Below are 14754 nucleotides of genomic sequence, written 5' to 3' on the forward strand. Positions count from 1 at the left end.
TGCTCTCCCTATCAGTGTCTCAAGAGTCCTGGACCCTATTGCAGCTGATAGTAAGACCTAAGACCTAAGAGCCAGGAAGAAAAGAGGTTTATCAAGAGTATGCTTAGTGATTACCTTTCCTCCCTCCCCCCCCAAAAAGCAGGTATGCTTGACATAAAAATAAAATAAAATAAAATACAGTTCATGTTTTCAATAGTAAAAAAAAAAAAAAAAAAAAGCTTCATTTATTGAGTGGTAAAAAAACACAGGTAGCCTGAACTTTTTCTGCAACTGACACCGGCTCACCATGTATGACAGTGAAGAGCCTCTGTCCATTTGTAAAGACATCTTACTGTGGAGTTCCAAGGAACTTTGAGACTTTCTAGATAGGCCAGATGCAGTCCTACCATTGCATCTTGGCTTCTGCTTCGGAAAGGAGACTCACAACAACCCCTTGCCTCCTCACGGCTGCCACAGTTCCCTTCTGTATGGATCTGTCATTACAGCTCTTGAGATTATTGTCTCATTAGTTGGAGGTAGAAGTGATAGTCTTTGTAGGGGTACTGGTAGTCTACTCGAGACCCCGTGGCAGCCTCTGTAATCTGCATGGAGATGTGGGTGGGAAGGACACAAGTCAGAGTATCATCCACACATCCACATTGGACGGCTCCAGTCGGCTGTATCAATGTGTACTCAATTGTATTTTCAACGCTGTCTTTTAAGTCTTGTAGAAATGGAATGCTCTGGGCTGGATTTTCTTTCCCTCTGCTACTTAAACTAGATGATTTCTCCATCCATATCCTTTTACAACTATTTGGTGGGAGTTCAACTTCATACCTTCACTTCGTGGTCGTATGCCTCTACAAACAGAAGTCGTGTACAGAGTTGCTGCACTCTGGGAACCGAGGTCCAGAGCAGACTTAAAACATCTCTTATGCTTGCTACTGAAAAGTTGCTGAGCCCGTGAACTCTCCCACCCGATGCTCAACGGAGCAAGGGCAAGCGCTTCTGCCAAGGCCATCTTTGGGAACATCTGTTCTGATCAAGAAACGGAAACAACTCAGGTCACAAGGACAGACCAGATTTAGCAAAACAGCCCATGCCTTCCATCAACACAAAGCAGAAAACTGAGCCTGTGCCTCAGCCCAGAAAATGATGCATCTCTGGCTACCTCCTGGATGCCTGCTGATCCTGTGGGCAGCAGTGGAGATCACCAACCTGTCTTCTGTCATCTCACAGCACTCTCAGGGAAGACGTCACGCAGGCTCTTTCTTTAAGTATTTGCACTATAAATCAAATACTTAGCATGAGTCGTTTGCCCAGAGTCTTAGTAACATTAGTTATTAGTGTTCAATAGAGGAATATTAGGTTTAATTAGAACAGATGAAGAAGTGTGCACAGTGGTCATTTTACCAAACAAGCTTTCCACGGATTCAGTTTCTGTTAGTTGCCATAATATAAGCCACTCCCTGGTTTGAAGTGTGGACTTTTCCAGAGCATTTAAACAGTAGGCTTCACTGTCTTCATTCATTCTACCAATACATATTGAGCACATACCGCATGCAGGGCCCTATGTCGCATGTAGAGAATATTCCCTGAAAACATAGACAGATCTTGATTACCTAGAAGGATTTGTGTAATGGACCATGAAAATTATTAATTATAGGTAAGGGAAAAGAAGAACAGATAAATTTTGGAAATGGGACTCTTTAATGCCTTACAATTTAAAAAACAGTATTCTGGTGCTGGCAATGGCTCAGCAGGCAAAGGCACCTGTCACCAAACCTTGTGACCTGAGTTCAATCCCAGGCCTCCACAAATAGGAAAGAAAGAACTTTCTCCGACATACTGTCCTCTGACCTCTGCACAGGAGAGCACGCATGAGCTCTCTTGCTCTCTCTCTCTCTCTCTCTCTCTCTCTCTCTCTCTCTCTCTCACACACACACACACACACACACACACACACACACACACACAAAGAAATAGATAGATAGATAGATAGATAGATAGATAGATAGATATGGATGGATAGATAGATAGATAGATAGATAGATAGATAGATAGATAAATGTAATGTTAAAAACTAAAAACAAACTAACCATCTAGCCAGGTTTGGTGGCACCCCTAAACTCCCAGCACTTGGAAAGCAGAGGCTGGGGTTTTGCGACATCAAGGCCGGAAAGCGTGTATTGAGCCACCACCTGTACAGAGTCCAGCACTAGGTTCTCTAGCTAATAACATGTACATGCCATCTCTTGGCAGGACCCTGGCACACACCAGACATACAGGAACTGCAGCCCCAAAACCCATGTTGACGGTAAGACTCAGTTTTGAGGGACATTTTCCTGTGTGACTCCTTTGGAGAACCAGGGAAAAGAGGCAGGTAGAGGTTTAAGGTTAATTTTCCTTAAGAGATGATACTCTGAAAGACATACAGCTGGAAGGAGCTGCATGGTGACCAGGTTAAGATACTGCCTGTATTAGAAGGGACTGCCTTGTGTGCATGAAGAAAAAGAGATAGTCTTCTTAACAATGCTGTAACTGGTGGTAGCCAAACTTCTGGTTGGCTGTGAAAAGGCAGTGAAACGTGGGTTGCTACCAAGAGGCAGACACAGTCACCCACATGGAGACACGCCATCTCAAGAACTTTGCAAGGAAATTCGCTCTGGTGACTTTGGTCTCTCTAGTTGCCATGGCATCCATTAAAATTAGAACTTATGCTTTGGATTGTTGAGCGGCACCCACTTGAAGATATCAGAATTATGAAGGTGGCACCAACAGAGGTCAGGCCCCTCAGACTGGGATGCTTAAGATAGTGGGTCTGTTAAGGCAAGGACTCCTCCCTGAAGCCCACACCACCTCAGGAGGCTCCCTCTGTGAGGGTACTCGAATCTAATCACTGCAACACCTTTGTTTCTGAAGCTGAACCTTTTGGGAAGACCCTCTGGCTTACTGTGTCCTGTGTTGAAGCACACGCTTGTGACTACACACTGAATAAGACACTTCCGGTGTGTCCTGGGAGACACTTCCGGTGTGTCCTGGGAGCAGAACAGCTCTGCATCACTGAGCAGGTGGGGCAGAAGCAGAGACAGGAAACGGACTATTGTTTAGAGGCTCGGTTTTCTTTCTGTCTTTTTTTCCTTTAAAGTGAAAACATTGCTCCAATGCTCAGGACCATTTCTGGGAGCGACATGAAGTATTTTAAATTAAGTATTAAGAAAATCATAGATGGTAAGGATTTAGTCTTATGAATATGGTAGAGAACTATTTAAATGTTTCAACGTACTGAGAGCAAGAGTGGAGCGAGGGGTTAGAGAAGTGGCTCAGGGATTAAGAGCACCTTCGATTTTGCCAAAGACATGGGCTGGGCTCCCAGCAGCTGTGACAACTCATAGCCACCTATAAATTCAGGAGATCTCACTCCCTGGACCTCTGAGGACACGTGCATACATGCAGACAAAACACTCATTAAATAAATGAATCTAATTTGTTTTAAGAAGAATAGAGTGATTTGGAAGGAGATGACTTCAAGTAAAAGTTCCCAGGTCATCTAAGTGAGGCCTAAGAGAGACAGGAGGCACCACCACTGCAGTTTCCCGGGACTGAGGGGGGCCCTGAGCACTCACAGGACTGAACCAATCCAGATGAAAGAAAGCAAGGGTGATGTACTCACCAAGTCCTGTCTGATTCTTCATTCCACGACCTTTAGTATCAGCCCTCTTATTTCAACCTGGGTTCCCGTAATCTTATGCGCATGATGACAACAGTCTTAGGTAAGGGGCAGCCAAACTGTCACTGTGATTTGTAGTGAGATCTGGGGGCTACCGTGGGAACAGGAGAGTGTTCTGTCTGTTCTCTGGCTCTTGTTACCCAAATTTAAGAAGGACTGTGAGTTAAACGATACAAACCTAACCTTGTCCCCTTGAAGCCAGCACTACACACCCCAGGCTTTCCAGCTGCAAACATGCAAGAACCCTGCTTTCAGATCAAGGGTCGCAAGTCTTTGAGGTGCTTCTGGATAAATGAAGGGGGGAGAAAGCCAAGATGTTTTCAATAGACCCAACACTTCCCCCTAAGTCACAAAACTTTCCATTATTAATCTCAAAATAAATGCTGTCTGCCCTTAGGTGTGGGAAGGAGCCTTACGCAGAGAAACCACAGCTACAGTCTTCTTTTTCATCAAATTATCAAAGATGAAATGAATTTTGAAACAATGTCCCGAGTGAATTGGGCATTCAGCTACTTAAGGAGACCCTTTGCAAGGACGCCCGTTTATTACTTTTGTAAGTTCAGTCAGGTCCTGATGATACAGAGCTAACCGGGTCGTATCTCCACTGTTCTGGAGGGTGGACATGCCACAGCTAATGCTATCCCCATTTTAGCTTGAGCCTGATGCTGTGGAATGCTTCTAAATGTTCCAACTGAGCCAGGAGTCAATGGGAGATTTTCCTGTGCAGAAAGTATGGGTGACTCAGCGTAGCAGAGTGAAAGAAGTACGATTACATCGAGACATCGTTTATTTTCCAAATCAGGTTAAATGACCAAAATTCCAAAAGCCCCCCTATCTGGTGTGAAGGAAGTGCTCCTGCCTGCCAATTCTGACCACTCTAGTTGTAAGTCACACTCTGACATGCTTTTGTCTGGTTGTGGAGACACCACATGTGTCTTGCTGAGAACAGACATGTTTTCATACTGGAAAGGCCCCACACCTCTTTAAAGTGACTTTCTTCCTTTAGGACAGTTTTAGAGGCTAAATCGAGAGCTTGAAACTAAACTGTACATTTTAATCTCAATATTAGTGCCCAGATCTGGGGAAAGGGGTGTCAGAGAGCAAGTAGGAGCATTCCCCCTAGGAAGCTACCTGGAAAAGAGAGAAAGGCCATTTCACAGTTGAAATAAAAAAAAAAAGAAAACCAACAAAATAGGAAAGCCAAAGCCCCCTTGTCTGCTCACTTCTGTGTGCTCATCTGTGTAGTCTGGCGAGCTTGGTGATGGCTCTCCTCTGCCCTGCAGACTTCAGGGAAAGCCCTCAAGCAGCAGAGAATTCCATCCACTGGCTGAGGCTCCAAATTCTCCTATTAGGACATAATCCCTTTAGTTTCAGCTTTGATCCCTGTTAAAATGCAAATACCTCTGGGTGGTTCGACACATAAACTGTTATCAGCCCTTCGCAGTGCAGAGCAGCAAGTAGCCCAGCCTACTGTACAGGCTGAGAGGGCAGCCCTGGGAGTCCAGGAAGGATGGAAGGTGAAGGGTAGGCAGGGAGGGAGCACCCAAGGGCCAAAAAACAAACTTCTTCTGAGTGCCACATGGCAGCAGGATCTGAAACCAGGAGTCATATTCTGTCCGAGGCACAAATTTATGTAGAAATTCATCCACCAGAAGAAAGCATTAGTGAACAATGGGACAAGCTACCATTCTACTGAAAGATGATAATTCAGATGTGGAGGGAAGCCGGCTCAGCAGTAAAATATAATGGGTAAATCCTCGGGGTTCGGCGTTTCTGCTCTAACTTTAACTAAGGAAAAAAGTTTAGCCTTGTTAAAGCTATTATCTGCTCCTAAATTGCATAGTATATAAAATGTAAATGTGATCACACCACTCTTAAATTATTATAACAATACGCCATTCTGTTTTCTTCCCCTTGACATTTACAAAATTCATTTGGAAGAGTGGGCTCTACCTCACAGAGATTAGTGATAAATCATGTATTTTTAATGAATATCAATAGGAGAAACCCCATGACATAGCCCACCATCTAATTTGATTAAACTGTGCTTAAGGCAACACCACCTCTCCGGCTGGGGAATCACTCCGTAATGACTTTGTGAGCATTATTGCAGGCTGTTTTAATGATTTAATGAACTGCCTCTATATTTAGTTCAATAGCCTTAAAATGATTAGTGTTTAAGAAAAATTAGCTCACTTTGATTTGATTCTATTTGATGGTAAGTTTAAATAACCTAACCCTTCAAAACACAGTGGAAAAAAAAAAAAAAAGCTAGAATCCCAGCCAGCTAACTGCTAGAAAACATTATGACCACCATTAATAACCGTTCATTTATGTTTAGCTGCTGTGTCTGGCCTGACATGCTCATCCGTAGATCAGAACTGGAGGAACAAGGGTGGAGGCCGCAGTTCATCTCCCCTCTTCGACAGGAAGCGAACATGGAAGAGACAAAGCAAGAGTCTTCAATTTTGTACATTGGGCTATAAGGAATTTTCACTAGCTCAAGTCCAAAGTGAGTATCTGTCTACATTTGGGAGAACTTCTAGGTTTCTAAAGGAGGAGGGGGAGAAATTGGTGTGAGGTTTTGTGCCAAGCTGCCCTGCTGTGATGTGGGCAGCCAGCATGGTGAGGGTAGAGCAGGGTGGTCAGGATGCTCCCAAAGACATCATGACGAAAGTCATGGAGGACCGAGGCCAGACAGTAGAGGCAGATGGCATTTTTAACAAGGGTAAGTGATCTGAGAGTTGGTGTGACACAGCAGGGACCACGGCCGACTCCTAACTACAAAACAAAGAATGTTAGCAGGAAAACACATGTCAATTCTGTCGTATCCCTGCGGTGACCACCGAATGCCTACATCCAGAAACACACAGAGTAACTTCAGCATCAAGAAACCTAATTCCAAGCTTCAACTAAAACCATTCTGGCCTTTCAGGTGGCTGTGTTAGGAATCCAGAATTAGGAAGCCAGGGGTACACACTTGTGATGCCAGCACTCAGGAGTAGTCATGGAGGACGGAAACTTCAAGGCCAGCCTGGGATGCACAGTGAGACCCTGTCTCTAAATAAAAGAAAGGATAGGGAGTGGGAATAAGGTCAAAAGGTAGAAAGTAAGCAGCTAGGGAGGGAGGGAGGGAAGGAGGTAGGGAGGGGGAAGGGGGAAAGGAGAGAGGCAGTTAGGGAGGGAGGGAGGTGAGAGAGGGAAGGAGGGGAAATGAAGGGGAAAGGAAAGAAACTATGATTATAGGAAAAGTACAAATTGGAAGATCTATCTGACTTTGAACTTTGGGATACTGCACAGCATCCTAGCAAATTCAGGCGCTGTCTGTTCTGCATCTGAACCCTAACACCAGGGGACAGCAATCCTCCTCATTTTCACCAGTGGAGCCATGCTCAAATGGCTAAGTAGCTGGGCCCCAGTGACAAACTAAGGAGACCCATTTGAAACTGGATCTGCTCGTCATCTGGTTGTTCGGCTCTGCCACATAAGCTTGGCCTCCCGTCTGTGCCGTGTGATGTGCCAGGCACGACCTAAAGAAATAGGGACAAGCCTAAGGAGGATGGTGACAGACAAGATGGGTGAGTATCAGCTGCTCTCCTAATGACCCGCCTCCCCCCAGTCTTCATTACTCAGAGCTGCTGCTGTGGACTCCCAGACCTGGAGGGCAAGAATGCAATCCACTCCCCATCACCGCTCCACGACTTTGAGAAGAGAGAAGTATTTCTAAATGAACCATCGTCTGCTGCTGACAATGCCTAAGACACTTTCTCTTTTTCCTCTAGCTGTCTGTCTTTGTCTACCCTTTGACTCCCCTATGCCTCTTCCCACACTCAAATCTGTACATGCACAAACATCCCACGGACATGTGTGTGCCATGCACACCTGTATAACACATAGATGAGTCACATGTCATGGGCATTTCTGAGCTGTGAATGAACCAGGTCCTGGGCCACCATGAGAAACAGGTGAAAATGAGAAGGGCCCCCCTGACTATGTACCAGAAGGAGTTTAGTGCCCTCAGGGGAAGGAACTGTCCCAAATAATCACACACAACAACACAGACTCCAATTCCCCCATGTCTTGAGGAGAATCTTGACAAACTAACATTTTTTCAGAGTTCTCACTGTAAAGTGTCAACCTCTCCTGTGTCATCATCCACAGTACAGACCCATGCCTTCGTTTTCCCACCAGGCCCCAAAAGGTCCTACCAGGCCCCACCATGCCCCACTAGGCCCCACCAGGCCCCAAAAGGTCCTACCAGGCCCCACCAGGCCTCACCAGGCCCCACCAGGCCCCACCAGGCCCCACCAGGCCCCACCAGGCCCTACCAGGCCCCACCAGGCCTCACCAGGCATGCCCATTCTAACCCTTTAACATTATCACATGACATTGTCAGCCACAAAGTTCACACTTGAGAACCATGCAGTTGAGCTATGGAAACATCTCATGATGTTTTAAATAACTTTAGATCCTCGAATTAGGCCGCCTTCATAGTTATACTTGTCTACACGTGACCCACAGGCTGCCGTTGGACATGCCTGCTGGGCCTTTCCTTCTTTCCAAACACCACAGTGAACACAGCAAACACACCAGAGCCAGTTGTTCTAACAGATTCATTTGTGACTTAATGCCAAGAAGTAGAGGTAACATCCACCCAACCCCCCATGGAGATTGGAGCCTCCATCCCCTGCCACTGGCACAGCTCATTTCTTGGTGACAAGGTGGCAGATACATCTGGGTGGAAGGAGTGAAAGATGCTGTCTGGAAAATGGCAAGCTAACAGGCACAGCCCCATGTCAAAGACATGGTGCAGCTTGTATCTACCCATTGTCACCAATCAACGCAGCCGAAGCATCCCTGCTCTCATGGAAAACAGTCCTGATTTTTATACGGCGCTATCTGAATTTTAAAAGTTAAAAACAAAACAAACAACCAATCAAAACAACAACCACTGCAGACTAACCAAGCACAGTGCACTATAGTAATCAGTGCCCTAGACATCCCTCTCAGCCCTGGTGGACTGGGCCAGGGCATCTCTCCTAAACAGAAGGGCAATGTCACTGCCATTATTTAGCCTTGGGGTTCATCTCCTCAGGCACCAGCACCCGTGAGCACTGCTCTCGCTGGTCACTAAAATAAGCATATAGTATCACTGAGGCAAACCTAGAATACTCTATATGTTTCTACTAATAACTCTCTGTAACCCAGTCAAATCTCTAACTTGATGAAAAAAAAACGAAAAGAAAAGCCCCTGGCTGTGTGCACGCAATATCCAGCTGGAATTAAAAATCACTTGACCCACATTTGGCTCTTCTGACTCTATTTTTTGAGCATCATGTTCTTGAACCAGCTGCTGCTGCCTGAGAATTCTGACCCCACTTGGTATCTGCTTCTGCCCTGCCTCTGAGAGCTTCCTGTAATCCACAAGTCCAGCTGCCTTAGTGGGTAGTGGGAAGTTTAACGCAGAAGACAGCCCTTGAAATTTAGGGTTTTTATGGGAAAGTGGCAGACCACGGTTTTCTTAGGGTGAGGAATCCCACAAATTTTCCACTTTAAATTCCATCCTTTCCTGGCAAGTGGAGAACCTGAAAACTGGGGTAAAAGGATAGATCATCGGTTTTGGACCCAAAAGGGAAAAAATCTCAACAGGTTTTTGTATGTGCAAAGCCACTTGAAATTGAGTATGTGTCAACACAGATTTAATTAACTCCCAGCCAAGACCTATTGGAAATGATCCCAGAAAGTTGAGACAAAGAAGAAGGTGTTAATTTCTCAGCAGGAGAGAAAGTGCCTTTTAACTGCACTGGATTAGGGCTGAGGGTCTGGCGATGGAGCTGTGCACCTGCAGATGAGCTGCACTGCATTACAGTTAGGGTCAGGTGATGGAGCTTTGCACTTGCAGATGATCTGCACTGCATTACAGTTAGGGTCAGGTGATGGAGCTGTGCACCTGCAGATGATCTGCACTGCATTACAGTTAGGGTCAGGCGATGGAGCTGTGCACCTGCAGATGAGCTGCTTCAAGTGGTCTGAAAACAGTTAACTGTAGAAATCAATAAGTTGGTCCTCACTAGTAGGGGGGAAAGATACAGGATGCTGCCCCCACCAGCTACCACAAGCATTTTCCACTTATGAGTGCACAGGGCATCCCTGAATTCTGGACTCCAGATGGGACAATGCTAAGATGTCCTCAAAACTTGACATTCAGGTGAAACCCCAGTTGCAAAAACTTAAGATCACACATTAATATGGTTGCCTTTCTATGAGACAAAGCCAGGGGGATGTCAGGATATCAGAAACCTCCAAATCCAACTGATAGTGGCAAACCCTGAATCTAGAGCATCTCTTGGAGAGCCATACAGATATACAAAGAGCAAATACCTCATTTAAGCCAAGCCTTTAGCACAAATTTCAAATTGCCTCTAAATACTGGTAGATAGTTGAATGGATTGGCAGCTAGACAGACAAGTACCAACTGAAACAATTTAAATGATCTATAAATTTTTGAGAAGCAGTATTGAGTAACTATAAGCCAATTATAAAATGCTTTATTGGGCAAAAGCATGGGACATAGATGGGAAATCTGAAGAATGGGATGTTCACCTTGTTTATTTGTTGGTGTTCAAGTTGAGAAACTGCTGAAGTCTGGGATTGTGACCTTCTGTTTGCTGGAGAAGAGAGCAGGGTGACTCACAAGGCCTTGTGGTAGACAAGATTAAGTATGCTTTTAACAATCCACTTCTCCATGCTGAGTTCCAGGCTCATCAAACAACTTTCTTAGGGCAAATCTAGCTCTCCAGTCTCCCCAGAATGGACTAGACAAGAAGCAGTAACACCACAGTGATTAAACCACTTAGAAAGGATGATGGTGCCTTCGTGAGCAAGCCACCAATTGCTTGCTAATGACTCCGATCCTAGTACTCTCCCATTTGATAGGTAAATGCTTCCCACTTGCCAACCTCTGTTCTGAGTGTTTGGAGGTATTAAAACACACTCCGTGTCTTTAAGACCTGCCAATCTACTTGGTAAAAATAAAATTTGATACACAAGCAATTCGAAAATAATATACAATAAACAATAATTGAGAATTCGACAGGGAGAAATAAATAGTACCTGCTCTGAAGCTGAGTGAGACGCACGTCCCTTAGATTTGATCTAATTGAATCCCCCCATAACCAGTTGAAGCAAGAGCGACCACCCTCTCCTGGCGAATGGGAGACTTCTTCAGGGTCTTACAGCCAGGTCTTTGGTTCTGAGGGCAAAGGCACTTCTAGAATATCCAACTGAGAAAGAAAGGGTAAATGAGAAGAGACTGAAACCCTGTACTGAGAAGACTAAGACATGAGCTAGTCTCTGGTGCTATGGGATGTTCTGTGGAACAAACAAGACACATCGCTCCTTCTGTTAGATAGAAAACGGTTAAGAGAAGTCATATAAGCATATGTCACACCCTCTACTCAGAGGTTTCTTGGATGTCTTGAGACTCAAGCATCAGTTTCTACCAGAAATGGATCTAGATACCCTTGGTTAGGTCCCTAGAAACCTTTAGTACCACAAGAACCCATCAGTCCTTCAACCATCGTAAGTGCCAACCCTATTTGGAATGCAGGAGTCGTCAGCGCTGTGGGCAGGGAGCCTTCCCAAGAATGGATTCTGAAATGACTGTGCTGATCAGGGTTAAGTTCAACTACCAGTGGTGGCCATAACAGCAATGCCAAAGCAGAGGCAAGGATGCTAGGGGTTCTTCAAAGGTGCTTGATCTTTCCTCAAAATACCTGTTGTGCGGGGTTTTAAAGCACACCCCACAGCTTCTCCCTCACAGTTGGCCAAGTCACTTGACTGCTCCTTGACCAGGCTTCCTTACCCAGAAAGCAGCTTTGATAACATAGTCTTGAGTATTCAGTTCATGAAAGTCGTAAAGGGTTTAGAACATGCTTAGCATCTTGTCAGTACTGCATCTGGAATGAATCAAAGTCAACTCTGCTCTGATAGAAACGGGGCTGGGTGTGGGAAGCCGAGAAAATGGCTGCCAGCACCTCTCTTTTATATCTAGTGGGGCTTGAGAGGATCTATGGGAAGGCCTCCTTTGACAACCTAAACTGTGTTCCATGTGCTTTTGTAGTGATATTCTTTAACAGAATGAGGAGCAAAGTTATTTTTGGTGTGTCTGGAGATGCACCCAAAAGTGCCCAAAACTCTCTAAAATTAACTTTTCCAAAGTGTCCCGCAGTCCATCACCGTGTGTTTACAAGGACTCAGAGTGTGAAGGAGGCGTAATGCACGCTTGGTTGAAGCTAACTTTCTGGAGACTGAGGAAGGTGTCCAAAACTTGACAGATGCATTGCTTTAAACCAGTGACAATAAACAGTGTGCTCCTCTAGCCCTCACTGCCAGCCCCTGGGGATGCCTGGGTCGTGAGGTAACTTCAGGGACTCAAAGGATGAGAGAGACCATGTCTTTAAGTAGAAAGCAAAGAAAAAATACCAAGCGTTTCTAAGAGCCCGGGGAGAGTCACGGCTGTAACCAGTTCAAAGAAAAGCTCACCTTCCAGAGCCCCACCCTTGGCTTTTTATCTGACTCCTCCCTTGTCAAATTCTGCTCCTCCGCTGTTCTCCCGCCTCTAGTAGCACGGTCAACCCGTGCTCCCTAACAGCCAAGTGGGTCTCAAAGGCCTCACTCGTTCTGTCTTTCTGTTCAAGGCCCTGGCTCACAGCTGTCTGTCCAGTGAGAGAGAAAGCTAAGTGTGGAAGACTTGAAACTCCAAGGAGTCTCAGACATGTTCTAGAAGCAGCACTTCCCCCTGCTAGGGAGGCTGAAGCAGATAGAGGGGCCAGGACTCACACAAGATGAGGTAGCAAATGCTTCCAATGCAAAGTTTAATTTAGATGTTCATGTATGCACCTATTCTTCATCTAGGGGGTTTGACAAATGTCAATAATTGTAAATAACTACGATGTGTCAACACCAGACCAGTGAGACAGGCTAACCTCACACCAAAGAGCTTTTACTTGTTTGGGGGTGTGAGTAACAAATGGATGGTTTCCACCCTGAGGTAAAGAGCTCTTCCATCTTGCCCCACAGCTGGGACTTGGGCACATAACTGGCACTGCACATGTGCAGAAGGTAAAGGGCACATGACTTACAGGAGGGACAAGAATAGCAAAAAGCCACACACTTTATTCCATTTAATGACAAAGACAGAAAAGAAAGCTCATAACAATAAATGTTGATTCATATCAAACTGCAAAGCAACACCCTCTTCCTACATGAAGAAAGCCCATGCACTCAGGAACCGGAAGGCTCTGGACTTGAACTTCTGGCTGATGTTGTCTGAGGACTTTGCCTCTCTGGGCTTCCATTTCCTAACTATAGAAAGGTGATTGTTATACTGGTTCAAAAGGTTAAGTGAGGGTATGAATTAATGAACACACCCCATTCTCCACAGTGCCCGGCAGCCTGTGATCCTCAGGACAGCGGCAGTGGTTTCTTCCCTGCACCCATCACAGGTGGCTCAGTGGTCGGCACCCGGACACAATCTGAGGAAGACCCAGTGAGAGCCCAGCATAGGGGGGTCACAGTGGAACCCTCCAGCTGCTGTCTTGTGTTTCCTGGAATGGTTTTTCCCACCCAGGACGCTAATGCCTTCGGACCTACTAGTTAGTATCAGAGTCTGCCCCCTCGTGGTGATGGCACACAGCACTAGCGTGTGCTAATGACAATGCCGCCTTCAAAGCCATCTCTCTATCTGCATTTGATTAACCTGCAGTGGTGCCTCTTGGCACCAGATTTTTATCTCAATAGAAAAATTAAACAGAAACAACTATGACTGAAGTTAATAAGTAGGATTGTTTAACATTGAGGTCAATCTCGGCTGCACATTAAAATCACACACACATACACCACATATACACCACACACATACACACACTCACACACTCACAGACACACTCAATACACACATTCACACACATACACTGACACACACTCACACACAATACAGACATTCACACTCATACACACATTCATACACATACACTGACACACACACATACACACAGAGACATACTCACAGACATTCACAGACTCACACAATTCATACACTCACATTCACACACACACTCATACACATACACCTACACACACACATACGCACACAAACACACACATACACACTCACAGACACACACACATTCACACACATACACACTTACAGAAACTCACACACACTCACACATTTACACACACACATACATCACGCATACACTCACATACACATATACACTCACACACACTGTCACGCACACACACAAACACAGACATACAATCACACACATACGTGTGCACACACACACCACACAGCCCACCAAAAGCCAGTAGAACCTTAGCCTCTGGGGAAAGGTTCTAAACATGAAGAACTTTGCTTGGTCCTCAGAGGTTATACGATGAGTGGCCAGAACTATGATCAGAACTTTTAAAACCATTTGAGCTGAACCAGTGCAGACATTGACTACCTCTCGAAGGCATCTCTCCCAGGAGCCTCTACTCTCCACAGAGATATGTCCTTCATCGGAATGGTTTGATCCCCTCTTAGTGAATTACCTTCAGACACATGGCATGCATTTTGGAATATTCAATACTAGCAAAGTCTTGTCTTTTTGACAGTGTGTTTGAATTTGAACAAAAATCCTAAAGTAATTTCCAAATCCAGCTAGCTGAATATGTTAGGCCATTTTGCAGGATAAGCTGGGTAAGACCATTTTTGGTCATAAGCAACATATGGCCAAAGGGATGGATCTGTCTCGTGCGCCTCATAATTGACACAAAAGGCAATTCCAAAAGAGGGCCACAAACATTTTTATTAGTAACAGCTGTATCGGAGCCTGTGCGCTGCTCCCCAAAGTGCTGTCTCGAAAAGACAATGCTCATCTGGACATGGAGGGCTGGTGGGAATATTAAAAACCTGCCTCATTACTTGAGGGTCAAACCTGCATTTAGAAGAGCTGGGAAGCTGGTGGGAAGGAGGAGAGGCAGCCAGCTCTGGGTTT

This window comes from Arvicanthis niloticus, chromosome 7 (assembly GCF_011762505.2).
Source record: "Arvicanthis niloticus isolate mArvNil1 chromosome 7, mArvNil1.pat.X, whole genome shotgun sequence".
Classification (NCBI taxonomy): domain Eukaryota; kingdom Metazoa; phylum Chordata; class Mammalia; order Rodentia; family Muridae; genus Arvicanthis; species Arvicanthis niloticus.